Raw genomic sequence first — 14378 nt, forward strand, 5'->3', positions numbered from 1 at the left:
TTTAAAGACAGGGATCCCGCCTTCATGAGCTGCCGACCAATCAGAGGGCTGGTATCTCAGCAGTATCGGCAGTGCCACCAGGACTACAGAGACCTCAGACCCAGGCCAAGCCATGGAACCCCGGACAAGAGGTAGGTGAGACAGGGACGCCAGGGCCAGTCCAGAAGTCCTTGGCAAGGAGGTGTGGTCGTGAAGTCTGGTGGGAGTCCCTGGGGTTAGGTTATTCCTGGTGGGGATACTCTGTGGGCCACAAATTGCCCAAGGAGGAGGGACACTCCCAAGACAGCAGGGAGGGCGCCTCGTGTTGCAAGACACCCCCCACATGGCGGAGGCCCCCCTCACCACTGGTAAGATCCCAGCGGCAGCAAGACCAGACCCTTAGTTGGCCATTAATAGACCACTTAAGGGTTTCAATTAGCCTCTTGGCGAGAAGGCCGCCATGCTCTATCTTGCCTCCAGGAAGATCGTTTGTTGATGGCGACGGGCCCCCCACCCAACCGACCCCCCCCCCACCCCCCCCCACTCCGCCACCCGTCGCCATACTCCGAGCCCCACCGCTTCCTTCCCCACCTCAAGGGGGCCCACAAAATCCCAGCCTCTGTTTTTCTCTCCATATACGCTGCCTGACCTGCTGAGGAGAGTATGAGATGTAGTTAGCTCTCATTGAATACAGAATTAATACAAATATTACCTGGTCTAACCTGGAAGGAGCCAGATACATAAAAGTTCATAGCCATGGTCACCTTACAGCCACTGGCAATGTGGTCCTTGCCCTGCTCTGAGACTGCAGTTGTGACTACAGCAGGTGGCAGATTTCAGTGAAGATCTCATTAGTGAAGAGTAGACAGAGACATACTGTTCCTCAGTGGGATTCAGGTAGGTGAATTGCTCCCTGAACACCCTGGGCAGATATATTCTCTTGCTGAGAGCCCTTCTCCCCCTCCTCTCTCTTCCAGCAACTTGTCCTGCTCTACTTCACCTCCACTCATTCTCCCTTTCTTGCTGTAATCACAAGGGAATGCAAACTACTACAACCATGTCTGGGGGCAAGTGGTTTGTGCAGAATCCTTGAAGTCAGGACAAAGTTCTTCAGCACATTACATACTACTTCCTGTCGACTTTAGCAACTTTAAACAACTCTGGAAACCACCAAACACCTCTACCATCACAGAAGAGCCAGTAGAATTAAATTAGCAACTAACCCATAAATAGTTGATGATCACCTTTAAGTAACACTGGTGGGGGTGTCCTTCCTGTTGCTGAATGCATGTTCAGCTGTGTGAGGTTAAGGAGAGGATGTTAGCTGGAGCATTGAGCTCCAAAATGGCAGCATTGGCATCAAATTCGCATTACATGTTGATTGACATCACGATCTGCCTAATCTGCATACTTCCGGCTTCCTGCATGTGCACTATCACCCTCACCAAAATGGCATCCGGCACGGCGAGCACTAGAAGTGTGCACACGTGCTGTGGATGCCATTTTAGAGTCAAAAAGGCACCATAGTGCTGTGAAAGATGGGCACCATGCAACCAAATCTTTGCAGCCATGGCATGTGACAGGTCACCAGAAGGTATCTGCTTCACCATCTAACAGTCAGATACTCATTAGACTAAATATTTAAAACAATGAGGAAGTTATAGATGCGATGAAGCAAAATGTGATGAAAAAAGAGATTTATTGGAGCAAAGCACTAGACTAAACATTCACTATTATCATCTTGGAAACTTTTTGGGAGCTCCAATTATTTCTCAGCTGTTGGAGAAGTTCCATGGTGATGAGTGAGACAAGCTAATTCAAGCCTCCCATTCCTTGTCTGTATGGAAGTGCTGGAGTGTTCCAGATTGCTTTTTAAGTTGTTCCTATAAATTAGAAGAGGGGAAGTCATGCTTTTTAAAGAATCCTCCTGTCTAATGTAACAAACGTATTCACAATTATCAGTATCAGTTGAAATGTAAATTCTGGCTCCAGTCACTGAAACCACTGGATGAGATTTTCTTTCAAACAAGAGCACTTTCTTGTTAAGTATAGAAAGTTCTCATTGGGTTTTTATTTTTAAAAATCTGACAGACTTTCTAACAACTCTTGAATCACATTCAGGCCAAGTGTTTTTAAACATGCAACCTCTGATTCCAAACTGTTTCTCTCTGCTGACCAACTAAAGCCACTGTAACACCATGAAACATTTAAATTCCTTTCCCCCTATTGCTGGAACATTCTCCACATTAATAATTGGCTCATTGGACCAGAAAAAAAAAGCCTTTTTTGCAGGTTGTCGGTAGGGCTTCATTTGTTCATAAAATAACAGCCAGATGATCTCACAGCGTAGCACTTTCTCCGGGATCTTTCAGTGCATTAAATTAAACAATTACTAATCAGTCAGCATAATTCAGCCACATTCGCCGTGGGCCCCCAAATTAATGTATCCAACACCTTAATAAGAAATCATTAACCTCTTCACCTTGATTCTTTGTCATGGGACGTTCTGGGGTTTACCACTAAATCTATGCCTAGAAATTCAGATTATATTGGCATTCACACCACCAACTATTCAACAGGACCTGCACAAGCTACTGAGGGAATGAATTAGCCTTTTCTTGCCAATAATCAAAGATGAATTCAGATAGCAAAGTCATAAACTAACAATTATTTATCAACCTTAAAGCAGAGCCTAGGGAACTTAAACTTAAACATTCTATAATAATTAGTAGATTAATAATTAATAAATAACATAGGTTACAAAATCACATCAGTTATGTCGTAGTAATTCAGCATTAACTGCTTATTGATTATAAATTTAGAATTGAGATCAGTGGCTGAGATTGGTATAAAGTGGTGAGATTAATTTAGGATTGATTCCTTAGATAGCTGATAAGTTAACAGCACAAGATAGTCAGACCACTGAATAAGCTAAAATGTATAGGCCTGTTGTTAACTTATACATCCTCATCTGTATGATGGATAGACTAGTTACCTCACATTCTTCTGGGTGGATGATGTTAGCCTTCGGAGATGATAGATTGATTAATCTCTGCCTATTGGGGCACTATCCTTTCCTACTGGATCCTCTGCTCCAGAGTGAATGCACCCTCTGCACTGTTAGCTGTATCTGGACTGGCTGGTTTAAATCTCGCCTCTCTTAATCTCAGTCAAATTTGCACATCCAAGAGACATCTGACTCTGGCTAGTATACAATCTTAATTTCTGTATCCTTTCAATTAGTGATGCATTTTCTGATTTCACAGAGGCATCCTTCTACATATACTAGACATAGACCTCCTAAAGCTTCCAATACAAAGATTACAAAAGAACTGCAACTAAGTTAAGAATTGAAAACTAAGGACTGAAGTCAAAAATAGCATCTTATCTATTCTTAATTTCTAAAGAAACCTCCTGCATATTATTGAGCAATCTGAGTGTATTAGGGTTCAGCTTTTCTCATGTCAATCACCTCACACAACCCTGTTATTATCCTTATTGACCTCCAGATCATTGTAGCCCTGGTATCTATGCCAGCTAAGCAGTTCACTTGCTCCCTACCTTCTCACATCTTTACTGACAAAGAGGTGGAACATCCCTTTGGCTATTGATGGCTTCTTTTCCATCACCAGTATAATATATTCAAGTGGCACTAGCAGAGAAAATGGACACCAAGCATGGTCAGTTCAAGGAAGTGTTTATTTACGTCATTACATCATCATGTTATTAGCATAATATACAGATACATTACACAGCTTCCCCTTCAAAAAAAGAATATTCTTTTGTTTCTCTTCAATTAACTATATCTACAAATCAAGTTTAATAATGGGTTTACCAAGTCTTACTGATCTCCTTACATGTTTTGATGTAGTCAGGTTTTGGACTGCTTAGTTTTGGTTCAATACTTAAAGAAGATTTGTTGCTTTCTCACTTGTGTGACTTGTGAGGGGTCTCAAAACGCGAACATGCTAATTTTTCCTGAATCTGCATTCTCTCTTGTTCGAGTCATACAGACATTTTTGACTGAACTGTTTGTGTTCAGCTTTACCAGTCAAGTTTGCTATAAATAGACTCAATCATGTCCTTAACCTTTTCTCCATCAATAGCTCAGTGGGTGGGTACCGTGTAGTGGAGTGCAGTGTTCTATACTTCAGCAGGAAATTAGCCAACCACTGGTCAAGCTTCTTTTACGTGCATCATAAGCACTGTGTTGTGCTTTAGACCATTCCTATTTCACATCTTTCTTCAACAAGTCATGTAATGGAGCTAACATCATTATAAGCTCAGGCAGAAATCACGACTTGTACTGGACCATAGCTAGAAAAGATCTAAGCTCGGAGACATCTTTTGGCTTTGGAACATTGACTATAACCTCTATCTTCTCTTTCACTGGCTGTAGTCCTTTATCATTGATTTTGAGGCCAAGATACACTACCTTGGATTGCATGAAAGCACACTTTCTCTTCTTCACGTTCATATTGTGATCATTGAGCCTTTTTAACACTTCATCTAACACTTGAAGATTCTCTTTCTCTGTTGTGGTCACGATCATCCTGATTACACAAGCAATGTGGCATTCCTAGCAAAATCTTATCCATTATAGCCTGGAAGATTGTTGGAGAAGACTTCACATCATAGGGAAGCTTCGTGTAGAAGTATAGCCCCATGTATTTGTTTATCATGAGATACAGTTGACTGTCTCGATCCACGTTGAGCTGTGCAAAAACATGGGAAAAATCCAACTTTGTGAATAGCTTGGATTCTGCTATCTCCACATACAAATCTTGAGAGGTCAGTCTGTAACAGTGATACCTAAAACCAGTACAGTCAGTGGTTGAAAACATTCTCTTACCCAAATGAGCACTTTGAAACTAATGTGGCATCCCATTCAACCAAGGAAACAATTTGAGGCACAGGATCCACAATCCAGCCAAAATCTCTGCCATCCAAGCAGGTAGGTCACTAGGAGCTGGATGATCTTGTCCACTGCGGTCCCTCTGTTGTTTGCTGCCTATATTTATGGACTTCTATCCCATTCTCATCGCCATTTTCTGTGATATATTTGGGTAGCAATAGCATACAAAATGGACACCAAGCATGGCCAGTACAAGGAAGTGTTTATTTATGTCATTAAGTCATCATGTCATTAGCATAATATACAAATACATTACAACCAGTAAGGAATGTTTTGTTTGTATGTGCCTTTGTGGCTTAATTAACATTAACCCTTTCCTTTCTCAGCAGTCTGACTACCGACTCCATTTTGAGGATGCATTTAAGGCAGTTATTAGAGTATTTCCCTTTACCATCATATAAATAAATTTTGCAACATCTTTCTTCTTCATAAGCTGCTATTCTCCACTTGACATACCTTTTTCGCACCACCATTACATCCAGGTGGATGGCTGTAATTCACACATTCATTTCAATAGAAGATTTCCACTCTTTAGTGAAGCATTTCGAAGACTCTTTTGTATTCATAACCTTGGTCATGGATATCGTGGTTGGAGAATAGAGATGGATTCATTTCAGATAGGCAGCCATTTCTAATTTTTGGAGAGAAGGGAAAAGGGGGAAAGGAAGGACAGAAGGAAGGAAAGAAAGACAGAAGGAATGAAAACTTATAAAGTGTCTTTTCACATTTCTCAGCAATCTCCCAAAGTGCTTCATGTACAATGATTTCTTTTGCAATGCAGTTATTGACATCACACAGGTAATAGATGTTAATATATTTCCCTACTCCACATCTAGATCATGTTCAATGGTCATTCACGCCTAAATCATGTTGAAATGGTCATCGTGCCTGGATCATGTTGAAACGGTTGTTTATTTTTGCTTTGAGCATTCTTGTTTTGTAGATGAAGAGAGTGGAGCTAGGAGTTGTAATGAGTTCTTTTATGTTGTCTGATGCAACATAAATGAAATGCTTGGAGTTTAGTTGGTCGAAGATCTCAAACAGATTTATTACAGCTAACTATTATATACAGTACAGAGCTAACTATTTACAGAACATGCCTGTAGGTGTTACAGTTGCAGAGGAATGCTGGCACATAGTCACATGATTATGTTCTTGTACATAGCTCATTAGCATACTAAGATCTTAAAGGGACATCACTCTTAAAGGCTATCATACAACAGGAGTCAGAAGTATAAAATGTTCTTGGAAATCTTCTGAAATCCTCTGAGAATTATTCAACAGTTCTAACTCTGAACATTTCTCTTCTTTACAGAAGTTTCTTAATTAAAAGTTCAGCTTAATGCAACTAGAAATTTTCCATTACACATTCTACCTCAAATATTACCTGGTTTAAAACATTTTATCCAGTTTCTCACCCACTAGCCACAGAGTTCTCTTCATCTGTTCATCCAACGGTTCCTTAATTTATTAAAGAAATTATGTAACACATCAACTCAATCAGACCTGCAGTGTAAATGAGACAAATAATCGACACTGTTTGTAATTTGCGGCTTGTCACTTCTTACATTGTATTTCATTCCAATGATATATCAATGATCCCAAAAAAGTGTAAAATGAAGGCTGACTTATAAACTCTTAGGCTACTAACTGATTCTGAAGTACCCATTTAAAGCTTCTCTGTCTATTTATCTTGCACAAAATCAATATTTCTCTTTTGTTGGTATGTATCTGTGATTGAAAACATCCATAGTTGATAATTTAGTAGTCCAGAATTTACATTGTATTTTAGAAGTCCAGGCCTTAACAGCTCTGGTTGTTGGACACTGGGAGGCCTTAGAGTAAGGACAAACCGTATTCTCTGTGTCTTCAACTCTCTTCATTTTTGAAGATGAGTTTTTTGACAGCTGCTTTTTTTTATTGTTGTATATTTTTTCCTCCACCAATACATCCAGAAGGATGAATGTAACTTGTACATTTACTTCAATTTGAGTCCTTTCCACTTAATTGTACCATCACTATTTCGCTACCACAACATCCATGGCATCCACTATGAACACGAGTTACTTTTTTCATTTGTTCATGGGATGTGGGCATTGCTGACAAGGCCAGAATATATTTCCCATCTCTAATTCCCCTTGAGAAGTGGATGATGAGTCACCTTCTTGAACCACTGTAGTTCATGTAACGTAGGTACACTCACAGCGCTGTTAGGGAGGACGTTCCAGGATTTTGACCCAGTGATAGTGAAGGAACGGCAATATAGTCTCAAGTCAGGATGGTGTGTGTGGCTTGAAGGGAAACTTGCAGGTGGTAGTGTTCCCATGCATCTGCTGCCCTTGTTCTTCTAGGTGGTAGAGGTCATAGGTTTGGAAGCTGCTGTCGAAGCAGCCTTGGTGACTTGCTGCAGTGCTTCTTGTAGTTGGTACACACTGCTCCCACAGTGTGCCAGTGGTGGAGGAAGTAAGTGTTTCAGGTGCTGGATTGGATGCTGATCAAGAGGGCTGTGTTGTTCTGGATGGTGTCGAGCTTCTTGAGTGTTGTTGGAGGTGCACCCACCCAGGCAAGTGGAGAGTATTCCACCACACTCCTGACTTGTGCCTTGTAGATTGTGGAAAGGCTCTGAGGAGTCAGGGGGTGAGGTACTTGCCACAGAATTCCCAGCCTTTGGCTTGCTCTTGTAGACACTGTATTTATGCTGCTGGTCAATTAATTTTCTGGTATTTTCCAATTCAAACCCCTTCCACCACCTCAAAATCCTGAAACTCCCTTCCTAGTGACACTGTGGATGTGCCTTCAACACACAGAAAGCAGCGATTCAAGAAGGCAGCTAGCTAACTGCCATCTTCTCAAGGGCAATTAGCAATGGGAAATTAATGCTAGCCATTCCATCCATTGTAATTGTAAGAAAAACAATTCGATTTAGCTTTCAATCTGTTTTTCCTCTTGCACAATTTTCATTAATTTAGATACACATAAGCTGGCAACTTTAACTTGCATTAACAATGCTTGACTCCTTAAAAAAAATGGCAGTTTCTTGCCTAATATGGTACCTACACAATGTTGCTCTTCATGTATTCTTCAATCAACAGGATCCCAGTGTCCATCATTTATTACTCATTAAGTACTATATTAACACACTTTGTTCATGTTATCTACTTCATTCTGTTTCCGTTTAACTTTTGTTTTTTTCCTTATTTCATGTTGCCTAACTTTTTTAGTCTGATGAAAGAAATTCAATGGTATAAATAAACAATCTGCCAAAACATAAATCATAATATTTCAAAAATGTTGTGTCCTTACAACACACTCACTTCCATACTACAATCCATCTGGTCGCCTGGCCAGGAATAGACAAAACTCACCCAAGTGAAGGAGATGGATTCAATTGGCAGGCAGCCTAAAGGGATCCAGGCTCAATATCGCAGCAAGTGGTCTAACATGTGGCCAGATCTTAGTTCATGTTTTAAATCATAATTATAGAGTTGGTCCCACCAAATGTCAACTGTAATTATTTTAAAGAAAGATAATTAAGATTTGTGCAACTTTCACAGCTGAAAATCCATTTGGAATCCATCTTCTGCAACCACAGTTTTATAACATCAAATCATAAGAAAACTGAAAAAAAAACTCCCTACAGGCTAAATACTGTCTTCCTGAATGAACGCCAGCAGTATCGAACCGTTGTAAAGTCAAATATTTCCTCTCTTCCTCTCTTGTTAAGATGTATTAACATCCACCCATTGAGCATGAGCTTTTACAAATTAGCTCTGACAAAACTGCAAGATAAAGTCCATTGATTTTTGTTTGCATTTGGTAGTATAATTGCTGATAAGTGACAGAAATTTACAAAAATTCAAAACATCCAGCTACTGAACAAGAAAAAGTTTAATTGGCCAGGAATTTCCTTGGAGCAGCTCCCGCTCCACCAGCATTACGTCGCTGTAGATGTAGTGAGAGAGCCTGAAGAAGTTTACCAAACCCCACCACCCCCCCACCCCAACCTCCATTATGGGGCAGCACTCAGGTAAACAGAATCTGTCCCCATTTGCAGACTTCAGTAAATACAAAAGTCAAGCATATTCAGGGGTTCCAGAGAGTATATCAATAGGGATGGCATCCTTGGTTGTCCATCCCTCATTGCCCTGAGTATATTGTGAGCCAACCAAGTAGTGTGAGACTGGGGTGGCATACAGGAGTAGCAGCTTTCCTACTCTGATGAACATTAGTAAATCAAGGTTTTACACAAATCTGACAGCTTCCATAGTTAATCTTTCAGTGCTAGCTCCCAAACTACCAGATTTATTCAATTCAATTTTGTTGTAGTATGTCTTTAAGTGGGTATGGCGTTAGCCTGTATACATCATCAGGCAGGATATGATGTCATCTGTCATGTGACACAGTAGTTGGAATGTGTTAGTTGACCAAGCAAGACAATAATAAGAGCTCTCCATCAATGTGTATATAGTACTGTAATCTTTGAATAAAGAACTCACAGTTTCGTTTACCAGTCCTACCTGAGTGATTGGTGAGTTTGTCTTTGAAGGTTAGAAGGAAACCCAACAAATTTCACTATTTGCTATGGTGGGATTTAAACTCGTGACCTCTGTGCTACCAATCTAGTACCATAGCTACTACACTGTCATACCCTAAATTAAGTCAATCTTATGCCCTGGTTCAAAACAAATTCCAAGCAGAGAGGAATGGCACAATGTTCGATGTATAAGTAAAGGTCCTCAAAGAAAAAGGTAGTCGTATAGCATTAGATTATCACCAGCCACCATGAAGAGAAAAGGATGAAACAGGAACTCTTCCCGTGGCAGGCATGTAATGGGACTGAAATTATGACTTTCTATAAGATATTACAGACCACCTACACATTGATGAAGTAGCAGCATTTTGTGAAAGATTTTCTAACTATCAGCAAATGGTATAAGCCACAGTCCTGGATAGGTCCTGAGACTTTTGAACAGCATGCTATTTAATAAAAGTTATGCATGACCTGCTTTTGCTGCTGAACTGACCCAAGAAACCAGATTATCAGGACAGGCTCATCCAAAAAGAACATCTGTCATCTGAGGCACACAACGTGGCACAAACGCTGGAATATGCCTGCTCAATCTTTGCTGTTTGAAATAGAGCTGAGGAAAACCAGATTAATACTGATGTGCCTTTTATAATTAAGTGAAAATTTGACTTTAGCAATGTTGAGTTAAGCATTGACGATGAGTGCAAAACAGATTTCCATCACCAACCAGGAGTTCTCCCAGTGTCAACAGATTAACTGGTCAATCATCTTATTGCTATAAGTGGTACAATGTTCGTGCAGAATGGTGACAGTGTTTGTCTACACAGCATCGGTAATTGCACTCTGAACATAATGGGCTGAATTTTATGTTGCCACCGCCGATTATGCTCCCCCCACCTCCTCCCCCACGATGACGTGGAGGGGGCAGGCGATCCATCCCTGGCAACAGCGTCCAGCACCACTGCGCAGGCGCTGGTGCCATTTTTAAAGGGCTTCCAGCTCTTACATTTAATTTAAAAGTTTAAAGGGAAAGTGTAATTAAAATGATTTTAAAAATTACACCCATATTTCCAGCCCCTCTCCCACTCCCCCCGCCCATTAACAATACACTCATTCCTTGCCCTCTCTCCCCCAAAAATACTTACCTTGTGTGCCTGACCTTCCCCCCGCCGCAAAGTTCACAAACATTTAACTTTACCCTTTCCCACCCTCCCCTGCACCAATCAGAATAGTTTGACCCCACTGCCCCCTCCCACACTGAGAAAACTACCTCCTTCCCCCTCCCCATCAGTGTTGCACCTCGTTTCCCCAGACGGGGATCTGAAGGCGTGGCAGTGCCAGTCGCTGGGATGAAGATCGCGGTGGCACTTCAGGAGGTGACGGGTACTTCCTTAACTCAGGTAAGTTAATGAATTTGAATGTTCAAATTATGGTCCCATCGTCAGGTGCTGGGAGGGGTGGGGGCCGCCATGAGGCTTCGCTGCCTCCAGTAAGATTGGGACAGGCCCTGCCGGTGTCGAAGTCCGTGGTGGGCCTCATCAGGGCAATCTTCATGCCCCCCCCCACACCCCCACCCCCACCATGGATCCCGATGTCGAGGCCTCTATAAAATCCAGCCCAATGTGTTGTGTGAAGCGTTTTGAAATGTTTCAATTGTGTTAAAAGTGCCATGTAAAAGTATTCTTATTATTGTTTATCAATTTTGTATCTCCTGATGATTCGAGTGTTTGTCCTACCCTGGAAAATTATTATGGGGAAAAACCCTTGTTTCTGGAAGTTTTATGTTAGGTTTCATCAAGCTTTTATTAAGGAAATGACATTCATACAAATGAGTTCAGTATTTACACTCCATGGAGGTAAACGATAAGAATTTAAAATTTGTGTCATTTGATTTGCTTTTATTTGTAGACTTGATTATTCCAATGTCCTTCAGACGTGCCTTCCATCTTCCACCCTCCATAAACTTCATCTCATGTAGTATTCTGCTGCCCACATGCCATCCTGCACCAAGTCCTGCTGGCCCATCACTCCTACCCTGAGGGAGCTACATTGACTTCTGTTTTCCAAAGGCTTCAAATTTTAAATTCTCATCATTGTGTTTGAAGTCCTGTTAGGCTGGGGAGGTTATCAGAGCAGAACCTCATTGTCCCGAAGACGGAGCTGCTGTCAGGAAAGGTCACATGTGTGGCCCAAACACTTCCACCGGAGGGATTTCCGCTATGCTCCGACGAGCCTACTGGTTTAGCCCCTCTGAAATTTTCATTTATATTTACGCCTCCAAGGAGGCCTCCATGTTTGGAGTGTCAGCCGTGTCTCTGGTGGTAGCACTCTTGCCTCTGAGTCACAATGTTCTGCTTTCAATTCCCACTCCAGGGCTTAAGTACAAAAATCCACGCTGGCACTCTGAGGGAGTGCTGCACTGTCGTAGGTGCTGCCTTTGAGATGTGACGTTGAACCGAGGCCCCAACTGCCTGCTCAAAGGATGTAAAAGATCCCATGGCACTATTTTGAAGAAGAGCAGGTGAGATATCCTTGGTGTTCTGGCCAATATTTATCTCTCAATCAACATCACAAAAACAATTTATCTGGTCATTATCACATTGCTGTTTGTGGGAGTTTGTTGTGTCCATACTGGTTGCTATGTTTCCTACAATACAACAGTGACTATACTTCAAAAGTACTGCATTGACTGTAAAGCGCTTCAAGACATCCAATGGTTGTGACCTTTCTTGGATCTGCCTCAGCAGCGACCACCTCTCCTGGTAAGGAGACAGGATGGCAAGTTCAGAAGCAGCCAATTAGGAGACCACCTCTGGGATGATTGCTTAGCTGATTCACAACCCAGCAAGTGCAGGCTCGCAACCCCCACTTCAGGGTCCTGAAGCCCATGGAAAAATTCTGCCCATTAACTCTGTTTCTCTCTCCACAAATGCTGAGTATTTCCAGTATTTTCTGTTTGTATTCCTGCTCTAGAACTTAGTGAGTGTCAATAGTAGTGTATAAATATCAGTCTGGGGCCTTACAGCAATAAACATCAGTAATCATATTCCAGGCCCTGGGCGACCCATGGACAACAGAAGATCTATTAGTTTGTAATAAGTGTATCATAATTTATTTCTGCTTACGAATGACATGATCAATCTTGCTCATCACAGGGTGCAATTCTGACCAAGAGAATGAAAATTAGAGCTATCTCCACCCTGCTTTCATGTATCTTCCAATATTGGGCTTGGAGCAGTTCTGGAGGAATCCTGAGAGCAGGTAATGCTTGTGCTTCTCAGCTGAAACTGGAAGGTGGCTGGAAAGACCAAAGGAAATGATTAAGAAAACAGCTCGACACCTTCAAGCCCAAATTTACTGCTGCTAGAAATTCAAGATGGTGATGCATGCAGTCTCCTTGACTAAGGCACTTTGAAAAAAGCAATGGTGACCTCCGAAAGTATTTTTGACTTTGCTCAATGTCCACTGTTTAATGAGAGTGGGGGGGTGAAGATTTTTCTGGCATCTTACTTAAAATGGTGGCGTGGTATATCCGTTTGCCTGATCCCCACCAGCACATGATTGCATTTTACTGAGCTGGTCTCAGTGAACACACAAGAGTGAGATTTTAGGGAATATTCCACTCCTGACCAGGTCTCTGTTGCAGGGAGGGAGAGAAATTGAGGCAGTTAAAAGGGTACTGCAGTTGAAATGGCCACAAGCACAGCAGGTGTGAGAAAGAGCGAGAGAAGCAGACAGATAGAAAGCTCTACCGCGCTTGAACATTGAATTGCAATGGCAGAAGGAGGAGAATCGTCTGCAGGTTCTTCAACGATCAAGGCCCCAAGATCCTCAGTAGCTGCCATGGAGATAATACTGGCAGAGATAAGGACTGGAGGACAAAGGTTCTTTGGCACATGGGGAGTTCTGACCCAGAAAGGGGTTCTGTAGGTAATCCAGAGAGAGGTGGCACTGGTAGTCAGTGCAAATTCCAACACCCCATGAACAGCTATTCAATACCAGAAACAGTTTTATGATGACCCCAGCCAGGCCATGGTAATTGAGGGCACTAGTACCCCTGCAAATGGCGAAAGCATGACTCACCTCCATGCTAGTGACACAGAAGGTTTGACTTTGGGATGGTGATAGTGCAAAATGGGCGATGTTGATTCAGGTGTCTGTTATAAATATCTCCCCATTTCACTTCTGTTTGACACTCTTGCCCAAAAACCTATTTACTCCCAGTCGAAGATGAAATGAATGAGAGCCTTAGACAGCACAAGACACCCCCACTATTCCCCTCCTTCCAACCGTTCCACTCTGCCATATTTCATTTATTTATTTTATTTTTATTTATTTTATTTAGAGATACAGCACTGAAACAGGCCCTTCGGCCCACCGAGTCTGTGCCGACCATCAACCACCCATTTATACTAATCCTGCACTAATCCCATATTCCTACCACATCCCCACCTGTCCCTATATTCCCCTACCACCTACCTATACTAGGGGCAATTTATAATGGCCAATTTACCTATCAACCTGCAAGTCTTTTGGTGGTGGGAGGAAACCGGAGCACCCGACGAAAACCCACGCAGACACAGGGAGAACTTGCAAACTCCACACAGGCAGTACCCAGAATTGAACCCAGGTCACTGGAGCTGTGAGGCTGCAGTGCTAACCACTACGCCACTGTGCCGCCCACAGTGCAACGTTTGAGAAAGGAAGAGACAGCTGCATTGCTGGCACCTGCTAGTATGTTCACAGGAGAATGGCAGCAGACATTTAGAGGAAAACTCATACATCACTAACTTTTGTCGGATTTCTCCCAATCCTCCACCGTACATTCAACTCTATATGCCATTTCTCTGCGGTTCCTACCAATCCTCTGGCGAGGTTACACTGGAGGTCGGAGAACCCCTGCAGAAAATCTACCTCATTGTGAATTAGTCTGCACCATGTTTAAATCTTTGTTCT

Source organism: Heterodontus francisci, chromosome 3 (assembly GCF_036365525.1).
Source record: "Heterodontus francisci isolate sHetFra1 chromosome 3, sHetFra1.hap1, whole genome shotgun sequence".
NCBI classification, from domain to species: domain Eukaryota; kingdom Metazoa; phylum Chordata; class Chondrichthyes; order Heterodontiformes; family Heterodontidae; genus Heterodontus; species Heterodontus francisci.